Source organism: Muntiacus reevesi, chromosome 11 (genome assembly GCF_963930625.1).
Source record: "Muntiacus reevesi chromosome 11, mMunRee1.1, whole genome shotgun sequence".
NCBI classification, from domain to species: Eukaryota; Metazoa; Chordata; class Mammalia; order Artiodactyla; family Cervidae; genus Muntiacus; species Muntiacus reevesi.
The window spans coordinates 6,442,175-6,460,680 of NC_089259.1; the positions used below are offsets into that span (position 1 = coordinate 6,442,175).

General features: G+C 36.6%; 1 pseudogene; it reads left to right on the plus strand.

Annotated features, from left to right (window-relative positions):
• The first annotated feature begins 16,229 nt into the window (after positions 1-16,229).
• On the plus strand, positions 16,230-17,887 carry LOC136144076 (TNF receptor-associated factor 5 pseudogene; annotated as a pseudogene).
• The last annotated feature ends 619 nt before the right edge of the window (positions 17,888-18,506 follow it).

Sequence of the window (18,506 nt, forward strand, 5' to 3'; positions counted from 1 at the left end):
GCCTTCCTTCCTTCCTTATTTCCTGTCTCCTCTTTGGAAAAGAAATACATTTTTAATCAGTCATATGAGGGTTGGCCTCTCTGATAACTCAATTGGTAAAGAATCTGCCTGCAATACAGGAGATCCTGGTTCAATTCCTGGGTCTGGAAGATTCACTCAAGGAGGGATAGGCTACCCACTCCAGTATTCTTGGGCTTCCTTTGTGGCTCATTTCATAAAGAATCCTCCCAGAATGCAGGAGACCTGGGTTTGATCCCTGGATTTGGAAGATCCCCCGGAGAAGGGAAAGGCTACCCACTCTAGTATTCTGGCCTATAGAATTCCATGGACTGTATGGGGTCGCAGAGAGTGGGACACAACTGAGCGACTTTCACTTGAGCGACTTTCACTTCACTGTCTTCATGAACCTCACTGTCTTCATTTTATCACGGTTAGTTGAACAGTTACCATTGCATTTTATTAGGAACATATTTTGTTTGCTTTTTATATTGGAACTGCAATCTGGAAAAATTGTTTATATTGATTGTGACATCCCAAATATGGAATATAGTGAATGTTTTGACTTGTTTAGGTGTTAAGCAATGTAACCCCCTTCTTATACATTGGGACTTTTACCACTGCATGAGTTTTTGCCAGTCAGATATGCTTTTGTGGAACTTTTAGTCTGATCTAGTGTTTAAAATAATCAGAGTCAAAGATCTAATTCAGAAGGGACGGCAACAGCAGCCATCAGTTTTGAGAGGTGTCTGTACAAGTGTGCTAACACAGGCAACCGGTGCTTGGCAACGTCAGGAATAGTAGTGGTACAAACTGAGACAATCTATATGAACGCGTGGCAAGATGGCCCTTACAGACTGCTTCTGCGGTATGATTCAGACATTGACGCTTATTATCTAGATTCCCCTTTCCTTCCTCAAAATTGGTTCTCCTCTTTTGCTGGTGAATTTATGAGCTACCCAGTAAATTCTCTTATTGCTTAAATTGGTCAGGATACACTTCTGAGAATCTTGTCTTATAAACATATATTCACAAAGACCTACACTGTTTCAGTATATTTTGCATGAAAGATAAAGAGCAAATGTGTATTTTAAACTGCAATTTATTTTAAAATATTTTCTACATCAATGTCATTGGTAGTCACCTCACACAAAATATGAAATCCATAATATGCATACTCCATTAAAAAGTAAGTATTATCAATCTACCTTAGAACAGTATAAAAATATCAATTTTCTATGAAATGTAAGTGAGCACTCATTTCCCTGTTGTGGAGAAAACAGATATTCATTGGCATATTCTGTGAAAGAAATGCAGGAGTTTTAAAGAATAACAAATAAGTATTGATCTGTAGCAGTATTAAGAAGAATGCAAGCTTAGGTATTATACCTGCATTGCTTTACTCTGTAGAATTTGCTTTATATTTAGTCATAAAAAATAAAATACTTCTAAGTTGTCATTTTCTTACTATTTAAAGGTAACTATATCTACCAAACACTCACACACACAAATTGGTAAAGATGTACCTATGTACCTTCAGATGATACAGTATTTAAAAGGTTTTACAAGTACTTGGTGCAAATATGATACTTATATTGGTAATTTCATTCCTAAGGATTACAGGAAGGACACTATGCATTTGGATTATGTTGACTGGAAATAAATATTTTTAATCTTATTTAAGTTATAAAAAATCAGTATTTATTATAATATAAAGACAACATAGAAAATTTAAAGTTGTAAATGAAATACCTCAACAACTAAATGTATTGCTATTTTTTTTCATTTATTTTTATCAGTTGGAGGCTAATTATTTTACAGTATTGTAGTGGCTTTTGCCATACATTGACATGAATCAGCCATGGATTTACATGTGTTCCCCATCCCGATCCCCCCTCCCACCTCCCTTCCCATGCCATCCCTCTGGGTCTTCCCAGTGCACCAGCCCTGAGCACTTGTCTCATGCATCCAACCTGGGCTGGTGATCTGTTTCACCCTTGATAGTATACGTGTTTCAATGCTGTTCTCTCTGAACATTCCACCCTTACCTTCTCCCACAGAGTCTAAAAGTCTATTCTGTACATCTATGTCTCTTTTTCTGCTTTGCATATAGGGTTAAGGTTACCATCATTTAAAATTCCATATATATACGTTAGTATACTGTATTGGTCTTTATCTTTCTGGCTTACTTCACTCTGTATAATGGGCTCCAGTTTCATCCATCTCATTAGAACTGATTCAAATGAATTCTTTTTAATGGCTGAGTAATATTCCATGGTGTATATGTACCATAGCTTCCTTATCCATTCGTCTGCTGATGGGCATCTAGGTTGCTTCCATGTCCTGGCTGTTACAAACAGTGCTGTGATAAACATTGGGGTACACGTGTCTCTTTCAGATCTGGTTTCCTTGGTGTGTATGCCCAGGAGTGGAATTGCTGGGTCATATGGCAGCTATTTTTTTCAATCATAAATTCTGTCTTTTGGTAAGAATATCATATACTTTTATATTTGCAACCCAAAATGTCTAAGACAATACTTTGCATATCGTGGTGGTAAAAACATTGCTACAGTAAATAATTGAGTCTTGTGAACTTGATATAAAATTAGTTATTAAGAGAATAACCTAAGAAGAATATCATGCTTTTCAACAAGTTAGAATAAAACCTTTGTAAAAATAGACGTCAGTCAGTTCAGTCACTCAGTTGTGTCTGACTCTTTGCAAAACCATGGACTGCAGAATGCCAGGCTCTCTATCCATCACCAACTCCCAGAGCTTTGTCAAACTCATGTCCATCCAGTCAGTGATGCTATCCAATCATGTCATCCTCTGTCATCCCCTTCTCCTCCCGCCTTCAATTTTTCCCAGCATCAGGGTCTTTTCAAGTGAGTCAGTTCTTTGCATCATGTGGCCAAAGTATTGAAGTTTCAACTTCAGCATCAGTGCTTCCAGTGAATATTCAGGACTGATTTCCTTTAGGATGGACTGGTTGGATCTCCTTGCAGTCCAAGGGACTCTCAAGAGTCTTTTCCAACACCACAGTTCAAAAGCATCAATTCTTCAGTGCTCAACTTTCTTTATAGTTCAACTCTCACATCCATACTTGACTACTGGAAAAACCATTGGTTTGACTAGATGGACCTTTGTTGGTCCGCCTTTTTAATATGCTGTCTAGGTTGGTCATAGCCTTTCTTCCAAGGAGCAAGTGTTTTTTTAATTTCTTGAAAAACTCAATGGTGTACATATTTATAAGTACTCTGCTTTTTCTTGTCTTTTTTAGCTGGAATTTGTCATTGATCAAAATTAAAAAGGATGTCAAGGCTTTAAAATATCATATTTATTCCAATATTGCAAATTTAACTTACAGGTTTGTGTTCATTTAATTTTGGGAGATACACAATAATGCTTATGATAGGGTATTATTTGGGCCACTTTATCCTCCAAGAGACTGTGTAACTCCTTTTTTGGACTATGTTGCCAAATTGTTTATAATCTTCTCAGACTGGAGTAATTGTTCCTCTAGTCAGTCTTCATATTTGGTGAGTTCCACTGAAATATATGACAACATATTTTTGTGTACTGGCAACTGGCCTGAATTATTGGCATAATAGGTATACCTATTTGAACATTCAGTATCTGTACTAGTATCTGGTATAATATGGCCTCTTATTGTGCATCTATGAATGTATCAGTCAATCAAAGAGTGCTACCTTTTTATAAGGTTAGGGTTTCTTTCTTTCTTTTTTTCCTTTCACTTTTAGTGACCCAGTAAAGTAGCATGATGTTTGATCCAGTAGTTTCAGTGCTTGATGATGAATGAATAATTACCCACCATTAGAATATAAGAAGGATAGCCTAGACTCATTTTTAATCTTCTTTTTCCTGTTCAACAACTTTTCATAACACAAGTTAATAGTGCTAGATAAATGCAATCTTGTGTAATGAGAAACATGATTATAGTTTGTTATGAAAGTGAAAGTGCAGTCACTCAGTCGTGTCCAACTCTGCAACCCCGTGAACTGTAGCCCATCAGGCTCCTCTGTCCATGGGATTCTCCAGGCAAGAATATTGGAGTGGGTTGCCATTTCCTTCTCCAGGGGACCTTCCGGACCCAGGGATGGAACCCAGGTCTCCCTCATTGCAGGCAGACGCTTTAGCCTCTGAGCCACCAGAAAAGCCCATGTTATAGATGAACATTATATACCTCTATTTTACTAGTAACTTTATTTCAGCTACCCTATGTTCTTAGCTCTAGCAGAGCATGTAGATAAAAGTTTAAAATATTCTCTACTATGTTTGTTTTAATTAGTTGATTATAATCCATAGTGAGATTGGAATTCCAATCTATGAGGTCATTTTATTGACATAAAGTGATTTATGTAGAATGCTTTATGCCTTTGGAACTTAGTATCAAACTAAGTATCAAAGGGATAGTCATACATATGATAAATTTATTGAATAACAACGATGTGCCAGATACTGAGTATTCTACCAATAATAACACATTTAATCAATTAAAAATACTATTGCCCTGATTATTCTTTTAATTTACATATTAAGGAACTAGGCCACAGAAATTACACTGCTGCTACTGCTGCTACTGCTACTGCTGCTAAGTTGCATCAGTTGTGTCCGACTCTGTGCGACCCCGTAGCCGGCAGCCCACCAGGCTCCCATCCCTGGGATTCTCCAGGCAAGAACACTGGAGTGGGTTGCCATTTCCTTCTCCAATGCATGAAAGTGAAAAGTGAAAGTGAAGTTGCTCAGTCATATCCGACTCTTAGCGACCCCATGGGCTGCAGCCTATCAGGCTCCTCCGTCCATGGGATTTTCCAGGCAAGAGTACTGGAGTGGGTTGTCATTGCCTTCTCCAATCACAATGTTAGAAAGTGTTAAGTCTAGAATATACAAGGCAATCTGACTCTAGAGTTAATACCTGTAATCACTACTCTCAAATGTTGAAATAGAGCAGCTCTATTGGGTAGATTTGGAAAAATGAACTTTCATGATTTTGCCTAACCTATCCATAAAATAAATAATATTGTCTTCAAGAAATAAAATTATGATGTTTCATGTGATCCCTAGTTTTCTTTGTCTTTGTCCCATTACCTTCTCCTCCCCACCAGACGTCACATGTGTCACCTCAGAACAAAGGTCTTCCTGGGTAGACCCAGTTGCTCATGATGGGCAAGGAGTCTGGGCTTCCCAGGTAGCTGAAGTGGTAAAGAATCTGCCTGCTAATAAAGAAGACACAGGCAGGAGATGTAGGTTCGAACCCTGGGTCATGAAGATCCCCTGGAGGAGAAAATGGCAACCCACTCTAGTATTCGTGTCTGGAAAATCCCACGGCCAGAGGAGCCTGGCAGGTATAGTTCATGGGGCTGCAGAGTCAGACATAACCGTGAACACACGTGCACACATGCACACACATACACACTGTGTTTATGTAGTAGAAAAAGAAGCATTTCCCAGATCTAGATGTTTTATTTATCTTGGAAAATTATATGTAAGAACTTCTCTTCCTGCCAAGAATATTTTCCTCTAGTTGTTGTTCAGTCGCTAAGTCATGCCCAACTCTTTGTGACCCCATGTAATGTAACACGCCAAACTCCTCTGTCCTCTCCTGGAGTTTGCTCAAATTCATGTTCATTGAGTCAGTGATGCTATCTAACCATCTCATCCTATGCCACCCTCTTCTCCTTTGCCTTCAATCTTTCTCAGCTTCAGGGTATTTTCCAATGAATTGGCTCTTCACATCAGGTGGCCAAAGCATTGGAGTTTCAACTTCAGTATCAGTCCTTCCAATGAATATTCAGGGTTGATTTCCTTTAGTATTGACTAGTTTGATCTTCTTGCAATCCAACTGACTCTCAAGAGTTTACTCCAACACCACAATTGGAAAGCATCTATTCTTTGGTGCTCACCCTTCTTTATCATCCAACTCTCACATCCATACATGACTACTGGAAAAATCATACCTTTGACTATATGGACCTTTGTCAGCAAAGTGATGTCTTTGTTTTTTAACATACTATCTAGATTTGTCATAGCTCCTTCCAAGGAGCAAACATCTTTTAATTCTGTGTCTGCAGTCACTGTCCACAGTGATTTTAAAAACCAAGAAAATAAAACCTGTCACCGCTTCCACTTTTTCCCCTTCTATTTGCCATGAAGTGATGGGACAGGCTGCCATTACCTTAGTGTTTTGCATGTCCAGTTTTAAGCCAACTTTTTCACTCTCCTTTTTCACTGCCATCAAGAAACCCTTTAGTTCCTCCTCACTTTCTGCCATTAGAGTGCTATTGTCTGCATATCTGTGGTTGTTATTTCTCCCAGCAATCTTGATTCCTTGTGATTCACCCAGCCCAACAATTCACATGATGTACTCTACACAGATGCTATTGATAAATAAGCAGGATGATAATACACATTTAGTAATGATGTATAAGACTTGCAAACCTGAGCAAGAGGGATATCAAACTTTATAAAGATTTGCAAAAGTGGACAAGAGGGATATCAGGACCTGAAACACTCATTCAGCCTGAAGATAAAATAGATGCAAATATAACATAGCTGCTATCTTTGTTTTCACAAGTCTCTTTAAAAAAATTGTCTTTAGTTATCTTTCAAGGGCAAATAAAATTTAAAAAATTAATCTAAAGAAACAAAGTCCTGAGTATGCCTCAGCAACTGAGTGATTGATGAGCTGGAGGAAAATATTTGTTGTACTGATAAATATACATATAAAAGAGTTCAGTTAAAAGTAAAATATACATGTCTTTTTAGCCTACTGAACCTTCAAAAATAAAAGCAAAATGCTATACAAAATGTTCAAAAGTGAACTCATCTTTTGTTTTCCAAGATTTAAATATAATATTGTTTTACATACTATATTATAAAGTACTCCAAAGGAAAAAAAAAAAAAAAACATTGTGAAGTAATCAAATGTTTCATTTTCTTCGTGACAAAATAAGATTCAAATCTAGATGCTAAGTCTTTTTCTTTAGAAACTTATGATTCATACAGTGTAAGATAATTATGAGCATAAATATATAATATTATGTACTATTATATTAATAGCAGACATGAATTATTACATGTTAGGTGATCAACAAACATATAAATAATACTACAATGTTTGGAAAGTGAATATTTCCATTATCAACACATTCAAATATTTTAAGGCATGCTTTGATCAGGTAAACTACTTCAAAACAAGTTTAAAATGTTATTGTCCATGTTCTTTGTTAGAGAATTACTATTTATTCATTTGCTAAGATTTCCAACTTTTTATGATTTTCTAATGCCTTTTTATAGCTTCATAATAATAATTTTGTAACTATAGACATGGCTACCCACCTTTGCTGCATGTCAGAAATATACTTAAATATGTACAGACACCATGAGAAAGTTCTGCTCACACCATTCATCAGAAGTATAAGAAGTGCAAGCAAGAGATAGTTTCCAGTTCACTTGTCAATACCTCTTTCCAACAAGCTCTCCAGGGCTCAAGGGCAGTATGGTTTGTCTTCATCTAACATTACTCATTCTGAAATGGGTTTTGCAGCCAGTGAGAACTGATGAGTAAATAAGATTCTCTGTTTAGAGATAAATGTGATGAAAAATAAAAAGCAGTTCTCCAATATTATAGCTTAGAGACAGTGAATTGATGATTCTTTATTTCTTATTCAGATTGCAAACATACACCCAAGCATAGAAGGAGGTGTTATATTACAGATAATGGTAAAATAATGTGTATAGGAATTCTCTTTCTGTAAGATTCACTGATTTCATTGGAAGTGGACTGCTCCTTTAATAATAATAATAATAATAATAATGGGAATTTTCAATAAGAGTGCTTTTTGTACAACCTGCTATTGTGCCTTTTCAAGTTGATAAAATTGAAGTATTTAAAAAAAGAAAGGGAAAAAAACAACAAATAAGGATAGACAACACTAGAAGCTAAACATTAACTGAAATAGAAAATAAAACATATTAAACTCATTTTGCAGTTAGAGAAGAGATAAATTATATAGTGAATATACATTAACTACAGTATAGACTACTATGTAAAAGAATAGGTAAAATAAATAATTAGTTAAAAATATACTTAAATAGCTGGGGTTTTCCTGATAGCTCAGTTGGTAAAGAATCCACTTGCAATGCAAGATTGAACCTGGGTTCGATCCCTGGATTTGGAAGGTCCCCTGGAGAAAGGAAAGGCTACCCACTCTAGTCATCTGGCCTGGAGAATTATGGGCTTGCAAAGAATAGGACACAACTTTCACTTTCGTCACTTTCACTTTCTTCACATACCTAAAAAGCTACACAGTGCAAAAGAATGCAAATAGAAAAAATACTAGAAACGAGTTTTAAAGACTGACCAAATGCCTGGCTATATGACAAGCTAACAAACAGGAATTAAATTAAATAAATAGACATTTTTACAAGAAAAAAAAAAATACTTCTATGCTAACAAACCCAGACAGCATAAAGTTAGTTTTTCCTTATGAAAATGTACTTTATACCTCCACTTTCTATAATATGATTGGAAACAGCAAAATAGTTGAATCATCACACTGTAGCTTTGTTGAAGTTAAAAGTTACTTTCAACCAACTACGATTTTTTATCTGTGGGCCTCCAGGTGGCACTGGTGGTAAAGAACCTGCTTACCAACGCAGGAGGCATAAGAGTCAAAGGTTAGATCTCTGGGTAGGGAAATTCCATTGGAGGAGGGCATGGCAATCCACTCTAGTATTCTTGTTTAGAGAATCCCATGGACAGAGGAGCATGGGGTACTATAGTCCATATGGTTACAAAGAGTCAGGCATGACTGAGATGACTTAGCACACATGCACGTTTTGAGCAAACTAGTTTGACAATCTAGGTCCTAGGTGGTATTTAATTTGAAAGCAAGAACTTTCTTGCTGCATTGGATAATTGTTTTGGTTTTCTCAGAAAAAAAAAAATGATATAATCTATTTTAGAAACTAAAATCTTAAGTATAATCACAGTTAAATAGAAAACTAAATTATCCTTTAAACTGCTTGTTGACTTTTGGGATTCCTCCTGTATGTCATCTCTTTCCTAAAGTAATTAAGAAAGATTCTAGAAAATTAATTATACAAAAAAAAAAAAAAGTCTGAGGCTGTGACTTATAAATGTTTCCATTACAGTTGAACAAAATCACCAAGCTTTAGGACTCAGTACAGAGAATAGAAAAATAGCCTTAATGTCATCAGCAACTTCTTGGGACCTCAGAAAGTAGCTCAAGGAAGCTGACTTTCAGAGGAAGTCTCTAAAGATGAGAGACATGTGGTACCAGTAGGCAAAGTTGAGGACCAATTTTTTCTACACATCCAGGGATGGAACTTTGCTGCAAATAAATAAATAAAATAATAATAATCACTGAAAATGGGAGAATTAGGTTAAAGTAGTGACAATAATTTAAACTCATCAATTATTTGATCAAATATTCATTTAATGAATATATTAATTGAGCATTTACTATGTTTGTGGCATTTTGCTATTCCCTAAATATACAAATATGAATACATTAAAATAGGTCTTTGCCTTCCTGCAGATTGAATACTGTAACAGGAAGACAAATAATAATGCAGCCTCTAATTCCATTACTCATTTTTTCCTTGAGTTTTAAAATGTTTCCCCACAATTCTCTCTTCCACAGAATAGTCATTAAAAGTCATACCTGCTTTTCTAATTTAGGACATTCTATTATCATTCTCCTATGAAAAGAAAGAAACTCCAAACACCCAATCCCAGTTTAAAAGCACCCTTTAACAGTTGTTTTAATTTTCAAGGAATGTGCTATTACCCAATCTAAAAAATCCAAACTTTTCTCTCATTTCACTTCTTTTCAACCCCCATTTAAGTTGCTAAGTATTTTCCAATTATTCTTTGACAGGGGTTCTTCACCCAGAAATTACGTTTATCCAAGGGGAAAAGTGTAGTATTTTAGGTTGTCCCAATGACTGGAGAGACGTGTCACTGTTGGCACAGGTTGGGAGTTGATAAAATTAAATGGTTTGCAATATAGTTCAGTTAAAACAGCAAAGCTTTGTTCTTCCCCCAAACCAATAGCACCTACCTGGAGAATCATGTGCAATTTGCACTACTTAATGATTTCCACTTTGTTCTCCCTCAAAACATAATCCTTCCAAGTGCTCCACTTTCTAGAAAGATTTCTTCCTCTTTCTGCAGCACAACATCACCATATCAAGACTGTCCCAATTTTAAGGCAAGGAAATGTTTTGTATGACTTTCTCCTTTCCTTAAATAACAACACTTGAATTGGGAAGATGAGGAGAGCTTTAAAATTTCCAGTATTATGTTAGTGGTAGGTTTGTGTCTAAGTTGCTTGCTAAGAAGGTCAGACTTAAACCATGCAATTACTGAAGCAAGGAAATTCTCAGAGTAGATTGCCATTTAAATCTAGCAATTTAAAGAATGATGATAACGGTAAAACTGCAGCTATTACTACCACTACTGAGAGAGAGAGACTGAGGAAGAGTACCTAGGAACTGATGGTACTACTAGGAGGACGATGCTAGCCCACGCTTGCTGTTTACAAGCTCCTTTAAAAACAAACAAAAGACATTTGTAGAACAAGAAAAATTGTTTGACACAGCACAACTCCCCACATTCAAAGACTGGAAAAAGGACAATAACTATTGAAGAAAGTCACAGAGTTTGACCTTCCTTTTAGTTTATACCAAACATTCTTAGAGTCTCAAATTAGGTGAATGAATGTCAACCTTCCATAAATTTCTAAGATTAACTAGGAGTGAGAAATGTAATGAAAGAACTTACAAAGGCATAAATAGTTTCACTCTCCTTCTTAAGAAGCTCCATGGAACCTGGAGTCTCCTAACTCTATAAGTTGTGATCAAGTTAGAATCCCTTTCATCTGGACACTGATAAAGATAAGAGTTTAGAAGTTAACAATGGTGGGTGTTTTATCCTCAATGCCTTAAATGCAAAGGTCTCCTTAAGTAAGAGTTATCTTATCTACATTTTACAGACATGGAAACTTAGAATGGTGTTGGACAGGATGAAATACATGGCCAGGTGCCTTTGGTCCCTAGGTATATCAAAATACATCATTTCATTTAAGAGCTAAATATACACAGCATGGGTTCCTGCAGTTCATGCAGATGTGAGTAGCCTCAAGCTTTTAGAAATTTCTTTAATCAGCTGTGCCGTGAAGGTCAATCAACAAAAGAATAACAGTCTTCAAAGGAACTCACTTTTGCAATAAAATCATTGAAGAAGACCTTATCCTTCATCTCTCCATTAACCGTATTCATACCACACTTAACTTTATGCTTAACCAACTGTCTTGCAAAATAACTTTGAATGATACATTTTATAAGTACTCTCATGTACAGTCAGAATGACTACAGTAAAATTACCATAATAAATACTTATGTCTCACATTTATTTAATTCAGTATTATACAAATAAAACTTGCATCTGGTAAGAGTAACAGAACAGAGTAAAGCTAAACAAATGATTTCTTTAATTTATCTAAAATCATCTTTTCTATTTTATTTTTATAAAAAATACATTTGCTTATGGAAAATGCATATGTTTATATGTTTAACTGTATACTAGATAGTTCTCCTGAAAACTGAAAACATTCATACCTACACAGTTTACTTCCTATATACTCTAATTTAACTTTATTATTCCATTATATTCATCAATATGACATCCTTATTCCTAAAATAATTTGATCAAAAATATTCAAATAGTAAGCTGATTTAGTTTTTTTCCCCTAGGAATTTATGGAAAAGCAATATACTTACGTATATATGAAACTGTTAAATTTCTTAATAAATAACATCAAAAGACTGTTTGTTGTTGTTGTTGTTCTTATTTTATTTCCATCTGCAATGCAGAAGACCTGGGTTTAATCCCTGGATCAAGAATATCCCCCAGAGAAAGGAATGGCTACCCACTCCAGTATTCTTCCTGGAGAATTCCATAGACAGAGGAACCTGGTGGGCTATAGTCCGGGGGTCACAAACAGTCAGACATGACTGAGGAAATAACACTTTCACTTTCATATTGTGAAGGAAATGGTTGTTTGTGCTTGGTATTTGTTTGTTTGTTTACCAAGAGTTTTTGAACCTGTTGCTCAAAACAAAGAAGAGAAATATTGTACATTTATATTTACATAAGAACATGCTAATATTAAGATCCAAAAATTACTTTTTAAGCTAAAGAGATGGGAATACCAGACCATCTTACCTGTCTTTTGAAAAACCTGTAGGTAGGTCAAGAAGCAACAATTAGAACCAGACGTGGAACAACAGACTGTTTCAAAACTGGAAAAAAAGTACATCAAGGTAGTATATTGTCACCCTGTATCAGATGGTAAAGAATCTGCCTGCAATGAAGAAGACCCAAGTTTGATCCTTGGGTTAGGAAGATCCTCTGGGGAAGGGAATAGTATCACACTCCAGTATTCTTGCCTAGAGAATTCTGTGGACAGTGGAGCCTGGTGGATTACTGTCCATGGAGGCACAAAGAATCAGATAAGATGGAGGGACTAATATTTTCACTTTCACACTTTATTTAACTTATATGCAGAGTATATAATGCAAAATGCCAGGCTGGATGAATCACAAACTGGAATCAAGATTGCCAGGAGAAATATCAACAACCTCAGATAAAATCTAAGATTGTGGCATCTGATCCTATCACTTCATCGTAAATAGATGGGGAAAAACTGGAAACGGTGACAGATTTTCTTTTCTTAGACTCCAAAATCACCCCAGATCGCGCCTGTAGTCATGAAATTAAAAGACAGTTACTCCTTGGAAGAAAAGTTATAATAAAACTAGACAGTGTATTAAAAAGCAGAGATATCACTTTTTGAAAAAAGATTTGTATAGTCAATGCTATGGTTTTTCCAGTAGTCATGCATTGATGTAAGAACTGAACCATAATGAAGGGTGAGCACAAAAGAATTGATGCTTTTGAACTGTGGTGCTGGAGAAGACTCTTGAGAATCCCTTGGACTGCAAGGAGACCAAATCAGTCAATCCTAAAGGAAATCAGTCCTGATTATTCATTGGAAGGACCGATGCTGAAGATGAAGCTCCAGTACTTTGGCCACCTGATGCGAAGAGACAACTCATTGAAAAAGACCCTGATACTGGGAAAGATTTAAGGTGGAAGAAGAAGGGGACAACAGAGGATGAGATGGTTGGATGGCATCACCGACTCAATGGACACGAGTTTGAGCAAACTCTCAGAGATAGTGAAGGACAGGAAAGCATGGCATGTTGCATCCATGGGATTACAAGGAGTCAGACATGGCTTAATAACTGAATAACAACAAGCTATTCCTGGACTGAGCTAAGGGAAAATTTGGGACAAACAAAAAAATTACTTTAAAAATTTTTTTTTGATATTTTATCTCAAAACTAAAAGCTAAATGCCTTTATCTTACTAAACTCTTCTCTCATTCTTTGCTCCATCATTTCTTTGTGCCTCTAATCCTCTTTTGAACCACTCTCCTTGCCTCTTGACCTGGTAAAAAGCTCCCAAATTCAACTACTTCTTAAAGCTAAATTATTCTTTGAACAAGGAAGGAACATTTTAAGATTTGGTCTTGCACTAAACTGACAGCTACCATCAAAGACTTTTCAAAACCTTTTCAAGTTAGGAATTTGCAGAGTAATATAAATTAGTTATAAGGATGTATAACCCATGGATCTTAAATATATGACAACTAATTCAAATGTTAGTGGAAATTTCAATTGCCAAAATTTGAATTGAAAATACAGAATGAGAAGATTCCAAAATAACTTAAATCCAAAATGAACAGGAAATCAGAAACATTTGGGAAAAACTGTAGATCTTAACAAGCCATTTCGGAGGCCATCTCCAAAGGTTTTCCTGTGAAGTAGCGATTCAATCCTCTAAGCTAGGAGAGGTTGAATCTTTGGGAGACTTTTGAAATAGCTCTTTCACCCTTTTATATAAACAGCATACAGGAGTAGATCCTAAAATAAATGTGACCTCAACTCTTTTTTCAAGTTTTGCTAATGTCTTTAAGTCAGAAATAGGAAATCTAATATGGAAGAAAAACTTGAGCCAGTTCATTGGACCATTGTAAACCTCCAATACTTTGTTCATTTTTTAATTTTTTTTAATCCTTGTACCCAGTGGTGAAAAAAAGAAAGCTTTTGTTTTTCTTTTTTCTTTCTTTTTTTTTTTAGCATTTACCTTAAACATTTTGAAGGAGCTTTAGAAAAAAAAAAAACACAAAAACCATAATACAACTCAGCTAAATGATGGCTTTAGAGATTAGAACAAAATGAAAAAGAAAAATCCCCACTCTAACTAGTAAATAGCATCTCTAGATAGTATATACAAAAGGATATTTATTTTCTTGTTTGTTTCCTGTGTCAGCTAAAGTAAAATCATGTGTTAGTTATCATTGAAGGTGGTACTAAGAAAATTTAGCACCCCAGTTTTATTGTGTGTTCTTTAACCCAAAAGGATAATTTTCCTAAAGCACATAAAGACAACTTCAAGAAAACAACTTCCAGAACAGATGAGTACCTCAGTGGGATTGCTACAACAAAAATATGGGCAAGACAACTATGAATTAACCATATCAAAACTCTAGCAAATAATCTAATTATCTAGTCAATAAAATGACTAAACCTCTGTAAGACAGCCAGTTTTGTAATTTTTAATTTGAGACTATTCCAATACTTCTCCCTTCCCAGGTCAGTGGTATGACAAATAAAAGTCAGTAGCACTACACACAAGGGAGAGGACTAAGGATATTTGGAGATCTATTAAAAGAACTGCATCCAGAGTATAGTCAATATTTTGTCTGAACTTGAATCCCTTAGGAAAATCTCTACCATAAAACAAGTCTAAATAAATTGAAATGCTAAAATTGTACATATTATGTGCTATGATCGCAATAAAAATTAAAAAAAAAATCAACATCCTAAATAATCAAAGGGTCAAAGATGAAATGGCAAGAGAAATTAGAAAATATTTTGGCATAAAAGACAATGAAAGTACAATCTACTGAAGTTTATGAGATGTAGCAAAAGCAGTTCTTGTAGTGGGAATTTATAGCCTTATTTTTCTTTACTGAAAAACAAAAGAAAGATGCAAAATCAATAATCAACCTTCCACTGCAAGAATTTAGAAAATGAGAAAGCTAAAGCAACACAAAATAAATAATAAAGATTAAAATTTAAACTGGTAAAATAGATAATAGTAAAACAATTAGAAAATCAATGAAGTAGAAAACGTACTTTTGAAAAGTTTGAAAAAAATGAAATGAAAACTCTATGCTTACAAGGACCAAGAGAAAAAGAAAAGACACAAATTGCTAAAATAAAGAATGCAAGAGGAGTGGTCTTAGAGAAATTTTTTAAAAAAGTATAATAAAATAATGCTATGAACAATTATGTGTTAACAAGTTAGATAAACTGGATGCAACGACAAAATTCCTAGAAAGATAAAACCTATCGAATTGAAGAAGACATAGGTAATCTGAATACAATTGAAACATGTAAAGTGATTGAATTAATAACTTAAAAGTTTCAATAAGGACACATCCTGGACCAAATAATTTCAATGGTGGTATTGATAAAACATTTCAGGAATCAATAGGAAAAAATTCACTATTTCTTTCAAAATGTAGAAAAAAAGGAAACACTTCTCTATTCATTCTATGAGATCACTTCTGTGATGATAAAACTAGACAGACACAAGAAAACTGCAAAACAATGCCCCATATTAATGTGTACATCAATGTTAACATATTGCTGTAAAAATGAATCTAGTAATAATTAAAAATGTAACACATGCTGCTGCTGCTAAGTCACTTCAGTCGTGTCCGACTCTGTGTGACCCCATAGACACATACCATAGCCAAGTGCGTAATTGCACTTCCAAGGCTTCCAGGCTTCCAAGATTGCAATTCCAGGCTTTCAAGATTTGCTTAACATCCAAAAATCAAATGGTATAATATCTTATATTTAGAATAAGGGACAAAAGTAACACACGATAACCTCAACAGACACAGAAAAAAAAAAAAAAAATAGAGATTCCAACAGCTTTTCGTGATTAAAAAAAAAAAAAAAAATCCCTCTGCGGGCAGGGCCCTGCGCCCCGGCCGTGGAGCTGAGAGTTGAGCCCCTTCGCCGCCGCCGCTGCCAACCCCAGGATGGCCTATTCTGAGAAGCAAGGAGGTGTACCCTGTGGTTTCATCCGCCAGAATTCTGGCAACTCCATTCCCTTGTACTTGGAGCCCGACGCGGAGCACCAGTTTATGGAGCAGTTGCAAGAGCGCTACAAACGTGCCTTCTGCCGCTGGTGCTTCACCCCCGCGACGGGCTGCGGGCACCGCTTCCGCCACCACTGCGTCCTGTCCCCCAGGGAACTGAGCGCAGTCCCCCTCTGCCCTGTAGATAAGGAGGTGATCAAATCTCAGGAGGTGTTTAAAGACAATTACTGCACAAGGGAAGTCCTCAGTTTGTATGTATTTTGCAAAATAAGGCTCCCGGATGTAACGCCAAGATTATTCTGGGGCGATACCAGGACCCCCAGTTCAGCCCTGCCCATTCGGACCTGTGCAGTGCTCGAAGAAAAACTGCCCGGAGCCAGTCCTCAGCAAAGGTCTGAAAGGGCATTTGAGCGTCTACTGCCGGTTTCCAGAGGGAAAATGCCTTATTGCAAAAAGGATGTGGTAGTCATCAGTCTACAGAATCACGAGGAAAACTTGTGTTCGGGGTACCCAGTATCTTGTCCCAACAAGTGTTTGCAGATTATTCCAAGGACTGAGGTGAATGAACTCCTGGCCATGTGTCCTGAAGCTGAATGAGACTGTCCTTTTAAGGGCTGTGGCTGTACTCCAAAGGATAAACGGGGGAACCTGCAGGACCATGAGCGTTCAGCCTTACGGGACCACAGGCTTCTGGTCTCATTTAGAAAAGAACTTCCAACTAGAGGAAAAGATTTCTGACTTATGTAAGAGCCTAGAACAAAGAGAAAGCAAAATCCAGCAGCTAGCAAAAACTGTAAATAAATTTAAAAATGATTTCAAGCAATTTACACAGTTGTTGGTCAAAAATGGAAGCTTTCTCTTAAATATGCTTGTTCTTGCCAGTCACACTGACAGGTCCACTTGCCTAGAAGTTCAGCTCTGTCAGTTATTACAAATGGTTAACCAGCAACAATTCAAGTTTGATCTGAGGCCTTTGGTGGAAGCAATTGATACAGTAAAACTGAAAATCACCCTGCTAGAAACCAATGACCAAAGATTAGTTGTTTTGGAAGCAGAGACTAACAAACATGCCCACATTAATATTCATAAAGCACAACTGAATTAAAGCGAAGAGCCATTTAAACTGCTAGAAAGTGCTTGCTATAACGGAAAGCTCATCTGGAAGTTGACTGAAGAAGGAGACGCTGGACGGACATACAGTATCCATCTTCAGCCAAACCTTCTACCCCAGCTGATATGTCTACAGCCTCTACTCTAGAGCCTACCCGAACCTGGATTGGTCTGGGAAGGGGACTTATCTATCCTTGAACTCTGGTGATGCAAGAGGAGTCTGACCACTGTTGCAGTGGCCGTTCAGGCAGAGGGTGACCCTGATGCCTTTGGACCAGAGTGTCAAAAAGAACTGCATTATGGAGACCTTCTAGGCTGATCCCAATAGCAGCAGCTTTAAGAGACCTGATGGGGAGATGATCATCACCTCTGGCTGTCCTCGCTTTGTGACTCATTCCACTTTGGAGAATGCCAAAAGCACCTCCATTCAAGATGACATCCTCTTCTTGAAAGTGGCTGTGGACTTAACTGACCTGGATGATCTCTAATCATTGCTTCCGGGGGATACAAGAACTCCTTGAATCCAGAATCTTTGATTAATGTAGGGACTGAATCTAGGCTCAGTACACATTTGTACTTGGCTTTTTGTCCTCAATGTCGTTTTAAGATTTCTCAAGTGCTTTCTTCTTTTTACCTTTTATTGTCCAAGTTTGAAACTTACAATACTCAGACTATCTTCTCATTATTTATATTTTTATATCTCTTGAAAGATGCTAATTTTCTTAAAAGTAAGGACTGAAGCATCAGGGTCTGGTCTCAGCCCTCTATAATACTATATGTCTTTGAGGACACAGATGTATTACTAGAACTTCCAGTTGAAAGTGCTTTGGTATTTTTATATTTGGCCTGTGGATTCTAGACCTGACCTTAAGTGTACAAAAGCTATCTTTTAGGTTTGGCTGGTCCAGCTAAATAGATGGGTCATTGTTGTTGTTTAGTTTCTGTGCCCTGTCTGATTTTTGTGACCCCATGGACTACAGCCCACTGGGCTCCTCTGTTCGCGGGATTCTCCAGGTGAGAATACTGGAGTGGGTGGCCATTTCCTCCTCCAGGGGATCTTCCCAGCCCAGGGATCAAACTTGTGTCTCCTGCTTGGTGGGTGGATTT